General features: G+C 40.0%; 1 protein-coding gene across 2 annotated transcripts in view; it reads right to left on the reverse strand.

Annotated features, from left to right (window-relative positions):
* The window catches only part of tgfbr2b (transforming growth factor beta receptor 2b), a 306,567-nt gene that overhangs the window by 149,471 nt on the left and 149,147 nt on the right, over nt 1-7,949 (reverse strand). The window lies entirely within an intron of this gene.

Genomic DNA, 7,949 nt, shown 5'->3' on the forward strand with positions numbered 1-7,949 from the left:
TGATCAATCGAACAAACTAACGGATTATTTAATCAATCAATTACTAAATTAATTGATAGCTGCAGCCTGAATTTGGTTTCACTTTGTGTGTTCCACCAAGACTTCAAGGCACTGTAAGTACAGTTTGTGTCACGGTTATGCCGGCGGCGTTTCTGGGTGTTGTTGATAAATGGCTTTCGCTTTTCATAGTAGAGTTTTAACTGGCACTAACAGATGTAGCGACGGACTGCAGTTACTGACAGTGGTTTTTTAAAGTGCTCCTGAGCCCATGTGGTGATATCCTTTACACACTGATGTCGGTTTTTGATGTAGTACCGCCTGAGGGATCGAAGGTCACGGCATTGCCGCTTACGTGCAGTGATCTCTCCAGATTCTTTGAACCTTTTGATGATATTACGGACTGTAGATGGTGAAGTGGTGACCCTCGCCCCATTCTTGTTTGTGAATGACTGAAAATATCATGGAAGCTGCTTTTATACCCAATCATGGAACCCACCTGTTCCCAATTAGCCTGTTTACCTGTGGGATGTTCCAAATAAGTGTTCGATGAGTATTACTCAACTTTCTCAGTCTTTTTTGTGCCATCTTTTTTTGAAACATGTTGCAGGCATCAAATTCCAAATGAGGTTATATTTGCAAAAAATAATGTTTTCCAGTTCGAACGTTAAAGTATCTTGTCTTTGCAGTCTATTCAATTGAATATAGGTTGAAAAGGATTTGCTAATCATTGTATTTTGTTTTTATTTACGATTTACACAACGTGCCAACTTCACTGGTTTTGGGTTTCGTACAAGCTGTGTCTCTGACATAATTAAACTGGTACTTTGAGGTACTACTGTAACTTTTAGATATTCCTTCAACAACCCCAGAAACTGACACTCGCTGTATCCATTTCGGGGGTTGTTGAAGCAATCTGCAACCCTCTGGAGCCACATGTGGTTCTTCTGCCTCCTCATTGTGGCGCCCTCAGATTTTATTTTTTCAACCCTGGAGTGAGAAAAGTTAGCATTTTTTCAAAAGAGTTCTGTAATATCCGACTAATAAAATGTGTCTGTGAGGCCGTGAATGCGCACTGAATGCAAGCAAGAGAGATGGTAAACCCGTGTGTTCAGTTCAGCTTCTCGAGTGTGCAACTGCTGTTTTATGTTTTTCTTTAGTGGAAATGATGACCATGATTTGCAAAAATTATTTGCAAATCTTTGTCAACCTATATTCAATTAAATAGACTGCAAAGACAAGATATTTAATGTTGGAACTGGAAAACTTTGTTATTTTTTACAAATTTTAGCTCATTTGGAAATTGATGCCTGCAACGTGTTTCAAAAAAGCTGGCACAAGTGGCAAAAAAGACTGAGGAAGTTGAGGAATGCTTATCAAACACTTATTTGGAACATCCCACAGGTGAACAGGCTAAATTTGGGAACAGGTGGGTGCCATGATTGGGTATAAAAGCAGCTTCCATGAAATACTCAGTCATTCACAAACAAGGATGGGGCGAGGGTCACCACTTTGTGAACAAATGCGTGAGAAAATTGTCGAACAGTTTCAGAAAAACATATCTCAACGATCTATTGCAGGGAATTAAGGGATTTCACCGTCTACGGTCCGTAATATCATCAAAAGGTTCAGAGAATCTGGAGAAATCACTGCACGTAAACGATGATATTACGGACCCTTGATCCCTCAGGCGGTACTGCATCAAAAAGCGACATCGGTGTGTAAAGGATATCACCACATGGGCTCAGGAACACTTCAGAAAACCACTGTCAGTAACTACAGTTGGTCGCTACATCTGTAAGTGAAACTTAAAACTCTACTATGCATAGCCAAAGCCATTTATCAACAACACCCAGAAACGCTGCTGGCTTTACTGGGCCCGAGCTCATCTAAGATGGACTGATGCAAAGTGGAAAATTGTTCTGGGGTCTGATGAGTCCATATTTCAAATTGTTTTTGGAAACTGTGGAAAAGAGGAAAAGAACCATCCGGATTGTTCTAGGCGCAAAGTTGAAAAGCCAGCATCTGTGACGGTATGGGGGTGTATTAGTGCCAAGACATGGGTAACGTACACATCTGTGAAGGCACCGTTAATGATGATACATACAGGTTTTGGAGCAACATATGTTGCCATCCAAGCAACGTGTTACAGCAGCGTGGCTTCATAGTAAAAGAGTGCGGGTACTAGACTGGCCTGCCTGTAGTCCAGACCTGTCTCCCATTGAAAATGTGTGGCGCATTATGAAGCCTAAAATACCACAACGGAGACCCCCGGACTGTTGAACAACTTAAGCTGTACATCAAGCAAGAATGGGAAATAATTCCACCTGAAAAGCTTCAAAAATGTGTCTCCTCAGTTCCCAAACGTTCACTGAGTGTTGTTAAAAGGAAAGGCCATGTAACACAGTGGTAAACATGTCCCTGTGCCAACTTTTTTGCAATGTGTTGCTACTACTAAATTTAAGTTAGTGATTATTTGCCACAAAAAAAAAGAAGTTTGTCAGTTCAAACATTAAATATCTTGTCTTTGCAGTCTATTCAATTGAATATAAGTTGAAAAGGATTAGCAACTCATTGTATTCTGTTTTTAGTTACGATTTACACAACGTGCCAACTTCACTGGTTTTGGGTTTTGTATATACAGTATACTGTACATATAGAGATGTCCGATAATATCGGAGTGCCGATATTAGATATTATCGGCAGATAAATGCTTTACAATGTAATATCGGAAACTATCGGTTTCAAAATGATCGGTATCGGTTTCAAAAAGTAAAATGTATGACTTTTAAAAACGCCGCTGTGTACACGGACGTAGGGAGAAGTACAGAGTGCCAATAAACCTTAAAGGCACTGCCTTTGCGTGCCGGCCCAGTCACATAATATCTACGGCTTTTCACACACACAAGTGAATGCAAGCCATACTTGGTCAACAGCCATACAGGTCACACTGAGGGTTGGCCGTATAAACAACTTTAACACTGTTACAAATATGCGCCACACTGTGAACCCACACCAAACTAGAATGACAAACACATTTCGGGAGAACATCTGCACCGTAACACAACATAAACACAACAGAACAAATACCCAGAACCCCTTGCAGCACTAACTCTTCCGGGACGCTACAATATACACCCCCCGCTACCTCGCCCCCCCCCCCCAACCTCCTCATGCTCTCTCAGGGAGAGCATGTCCCAAAATCCAAGCTGCTGTTTTGAGGCATGTTTAAAAAAATAATGCACTTTGTGACTTCAATAATAAATATGGCAGTGCCATGTTGCCATTTTGTTTTTCCATAACTTGAGTTGATTTATTTTGGAAAACCTTGTTACATTGTTTAATGCATCCAGCGGGGCATCACAACAAAATTAGGCATAATAATGTGTTAATTCCATGACTAGAGATGTCCGATATTATCGGCCGATAAATGCTTTAAAATGTATTATCGGAAATTATCGGTATCGTTTTTTTTATTAACAGTATTGTTTTTTTTTTGTTTTTTTTAATTAAATCAACATAAAAAACACAAGATACACTTACAATTAGTGCACCAACCCAAAAAACCTCCCTCCCCCCATTTACACTCATTCACACAAAAGGGTTGTTTCTTTCTGTTATTAATATTCTGGTTCCTACATTATATATCAATATATATCAATACAGTCTGCAAGGGATACAGTCCGTAAGCACACATGATTGTGCGTGCTGCTGGTCCACTAATAGTACTAACCTTTAACAGTTCATTTTACTCATTTTCATTAATTACTAATTTCTATTTAACTGTTTTTATATTGTTTTACTGTCTTTTTTATTCAAGAAAATGTTTTTAATTTATTTATCTTATTTTATTTTATTAATTAAAAAAAAAAAGGACCTTCTCTTCACCATACCTTGTTGTCTAAATTAAGCTTAATAATGTGTTAATTACACAACTGTATGCATCGGTATCGGTAATTAAAGAGTTGGACAATATCGGAATATCGGATATCGGCAAAAAGCCATTATCGGACATCCCTATCCACGACTGTATATATCGGTATCGGTTGATATCGGTAATTAAGAGTTGGACAATATCGGAATATCGGATATCGGCAAAAAAGCCCTTATCAATCAATCAATCAATCAGCTTTATTGTCCATTCTTACATGTACAAGACACATAAGAACTGAAATTACATTTTCGGCACAATCCCGCTAAGAGCAGACATACGTTACAGGGAGACAAGACGGGACCGCCAACGGATCAGCCTCACTTAGGCGCTCCTCAAAAAGGTGGGAAAAAAGGTGACATTGGGGGGAGGGTGGAAGTAAAAAAAATATCAGTCTGAGGCTGGACCCTCAGAATGGTCCAGACTGAGTCCGAGGAAAAAAAACCTCACATAGCATGGCACACATAAACAAGGTACATTTAATCACAACAAACTCGCAACAAAGTCATCCAACAGGACCTTGGAGGCCAGCAGCTGCTGTTAAGCGCTGCTCAGCCCCCACAACCCCGGAGGAATAAAGCAGTGGTGAAGGCGTTGATTGGGGAAGGGTATATGCGTGCATGTATGCCCAATTAACTTGGGTGAGATGTTGGATTGTCTTTATGGGCCGAGGCCGGCCCCAAGAGTTCAAGAGTTCAAGAGTCCGACCCAGGTGCTTTTGAAGGCGGAGAGAGATGCGACCGCCCTCACCAGTGGGACATCTCTAGCTTTAAATATTCTAGAATAGTGTTTCCCATGCATTCTTTCATCACGAGATCTGTTGTTTGTCTGCAGCACGGCAGGTTTGTTCCAATTGGGTGTTCATTTGCAGTAATTGCGTGGAAATCCATAGATTTTTTTTATTTTATTTACAAAAACAGCCCATAAAATGGAAAATGGGGGCTCGTTCCAAAGTCTTGAACATCCTCCAACAAGCCTGAACAAGCCTGGGTTGTGCCGCTCCCCACTCAATTCACACTTTTGTCAAAGGAAACCCTCCGCCTGGAATTCCCATCAGCTCATCTTTTCAACACCCAGGGCCTCCAAGAACCCTTAAAAAGCATGTTTATCTCCACTACACACACGCACACGCACACACACACACACACACAAGCTTGTGAAGGAAGCGCAGTCGTACACAACCTGGCTTTTGCTGATCATGCATCTATGCATCCATCCAGCAGATGGCTTATGTTTGATAGTGAAGCCTTGTGAAGTTCCCTGGCAGAGACGTCCTTGATCTGTATCCAGCTGTGGAGCTGATGTGTGTGTGTGTGTGGGTGTGTGTGTGTGTGTGTGTGTGTGTGTGTGTGTGTGTGGTGTTCTGTTCAGCTGAGAGCACTCAGCAGATAGCATCTGTGTTGGTATGCTGCACCCTGGTGGTGATCTGCTGCTACATCTCCAAGGCCTCTGATAGGACAGTGGACATTTGAGGGATTTCACTCGATATGAGACGCCGAATTGAGATTATGACAATTGGTATCAGAGCTCACCTACATAGTCCTCTCTAGAAGCACAACTTTTCAGGTCAAATTGTTAAAACATTCAGCGTCTCAGTACAACAAAACAATTGTTACCCAGGGATGGGTATTCTTTGCATCAGGGGTTCTTAATCTTTTTGACCTCGGGGGACCTACTTTTCCATTGCAGAGGAATTTTAATCATATTCAATAATTATACTTACAGTTTACAACCTTGTCAAATGATATGAAAGTAAGTACCGTATTTTTCAGATTATAAATCGCAGTTTTTTTTCATAGTTTGGCCGGGGGTGCGATTTATACTCTGGAGCGATTTATGTGTGAAATTATTAACACATTACCGTAAAATATCAAATAATATTATTTATGTCATTCACGTAAGAGACTAGGCCAGTGGTTCTTAACCTTGTTGGAGGTACCGAACCCCACCAGTTTCATATGCGCATTCACCGAACCCGAACCGTAATCCTAAAATGATGTTATTATATTAAAGAAATACTAATAAAGATATATTTTACAAACAGAAAGTTACAGGAATGTACACATGATCCCGTGTTTACATCTCATTGTGCAACATGTGAATGTTTTGGTGGGGACTAAATGTGATATCTGAAAGGGGTACACATTATTTCCAAAGCAGGACCCCCACCCAGACATATAATACTAGTACACAGCTCATGAAAAACAATATGCTATAGGCATTGTAAGTGGGCCAAAACACTTATATTAGGAAATAATCTCATGGAAATGACTGCTGTCATTTGATTACAACAATAAAAATTGAACTTGTTATTTAGCCAGGTTTAGGACAGGTGTGCTGCAGGTCTGACGTCACTCACATGCGCTTCACCAAATGCTCAAGGAGTTTTTGCGTTTGCTCACACATGGAAAATTAGAGGGAACATTGTTTGGGGGTATCCATAATACGCCGACAGGGAGAAGTTTTTATTTACACGATGAGTCGGGTGTGTCTTGACCTCCGTGGCGGAGGCTCTGCCGAACCCCTGAGGCCGACTCACTGAACCCCTAGGGTTCGATCGAACCCAGGTTAAGAACCACTGGACTAGGCGTATATCAGCAATCGTCACACACACACACACACACACACACACACACACACACACACACACACACACACACACACACACACACACACACACACACACACACACACACATGTCAACCAATACAAATTTGGCGGGGGCGGGTCATGGCAGAAGTGCATTGTGAAAAAAAAGATGCTACATGCTACTACTTCCGTACCTATGAAAATGGATAATTTCAACATTGGCGGTAACTTATAAAAACTGAGAAGGGCTGAACAAAAATGGCACCGAAAAAGAAAATCATATACTGCAGGTTACAAGCTGGAAGTAGTGAAATATGCAGCAGAAAATGGCAATCACTATTCTTTATTTATTTTAAATTGCCTTTCAAATGTCTATTCTTGGTGTTGGATTTTATCAAATAAATTTCCCCAAAAAATGTGATTTATATATGTTTTTTTCCTTCTTTATTATGCATTTTTGGCCGGTGCGATTTATACTCTGGAGCGATTTATAATCCGAAAAATACAGTAAGTACATTTTATTTATAAAGCACTTTTCACGGATAAAATCACAAAGCGCTGTACAAAACATAGGTAAAGTAAAACAACAATTCATTTAAAACAACAGGGGCAACATCATAGAGAGGATACAAAGTGGATTAAAAATGATGCTTACAAGTTGCATTAACTAAAAGCTTTACTAAAAAGAGAAGTTTCTTAAAAGTTTCAACACAGTCAAGATCAGAGTCTGGGAGCTATAGCCTGGAATGCCAGGTCTCCACGGGTTTTAAAACAAGTTTTTTTAAATCTTTAGAAGACCCTGGCCTGAAGACCGGAGTCTGCGCCCTGAGGAGTAGGGGCACAGCAAATCAGTGATGTTCTGAGGGGCCCCACCATGCAATGCATGGAATGTCAGGACTAAAATCTTCAAATCTTAAAAGCATGTGTTAATCACAAAGATTATTATTTATTTAACACATAAAGTTTATGTTTAGATCAGGCTTAATAGAAAAATAAGTGCTAACCAGATATACTGCATGAGAAGGGACTCAAGTCACTGACAAAAAATACGTTTACATACAATTATCTTGTGCTAAACAAATATATTTATAATGAATAAATTGTCAGTAAAATGAAAATATTCCACTTCAGTCATATTTTTTTGCACTTAAACGTCTCTATATCTTTAACTACAACATTATTCTGTTTGCGTGATGTTGTCATCACTGCCACAAGTGGTGAGAAAGTGTATTACAACCAAGTACCGCTGTGACCCATACAGACCTCAGCTGAGAAACATTTTTTGGCAGGCCCTCTAGGGGGCGATCGCGGGCCAACACAAAGAAACACTGCTATACATTTGACCTGATTTTAGAATAAAATTGCCAGAACTGGTATTTTAAAAAATTTCAACTTTAATTATTTTTTTTTTCAAAAAAACAATGCCTTTTTG

Source organism: Entelurus aequoreus, linkage group LG20, assembly GCF_033978785.1.
Source record: "Entelurus aequoreus isolate RoL-2023_Sb linkage group LG20, RoL_Eaeq_v1.1, whole genome shotgun sequence".
Taxonomy (NCBI): Eukaryota; Metazoa; Chordata; class Actinopteri; order Syngnathiformes; family Syngnathidae; genus Entelurus; species Entelurus aequoreus.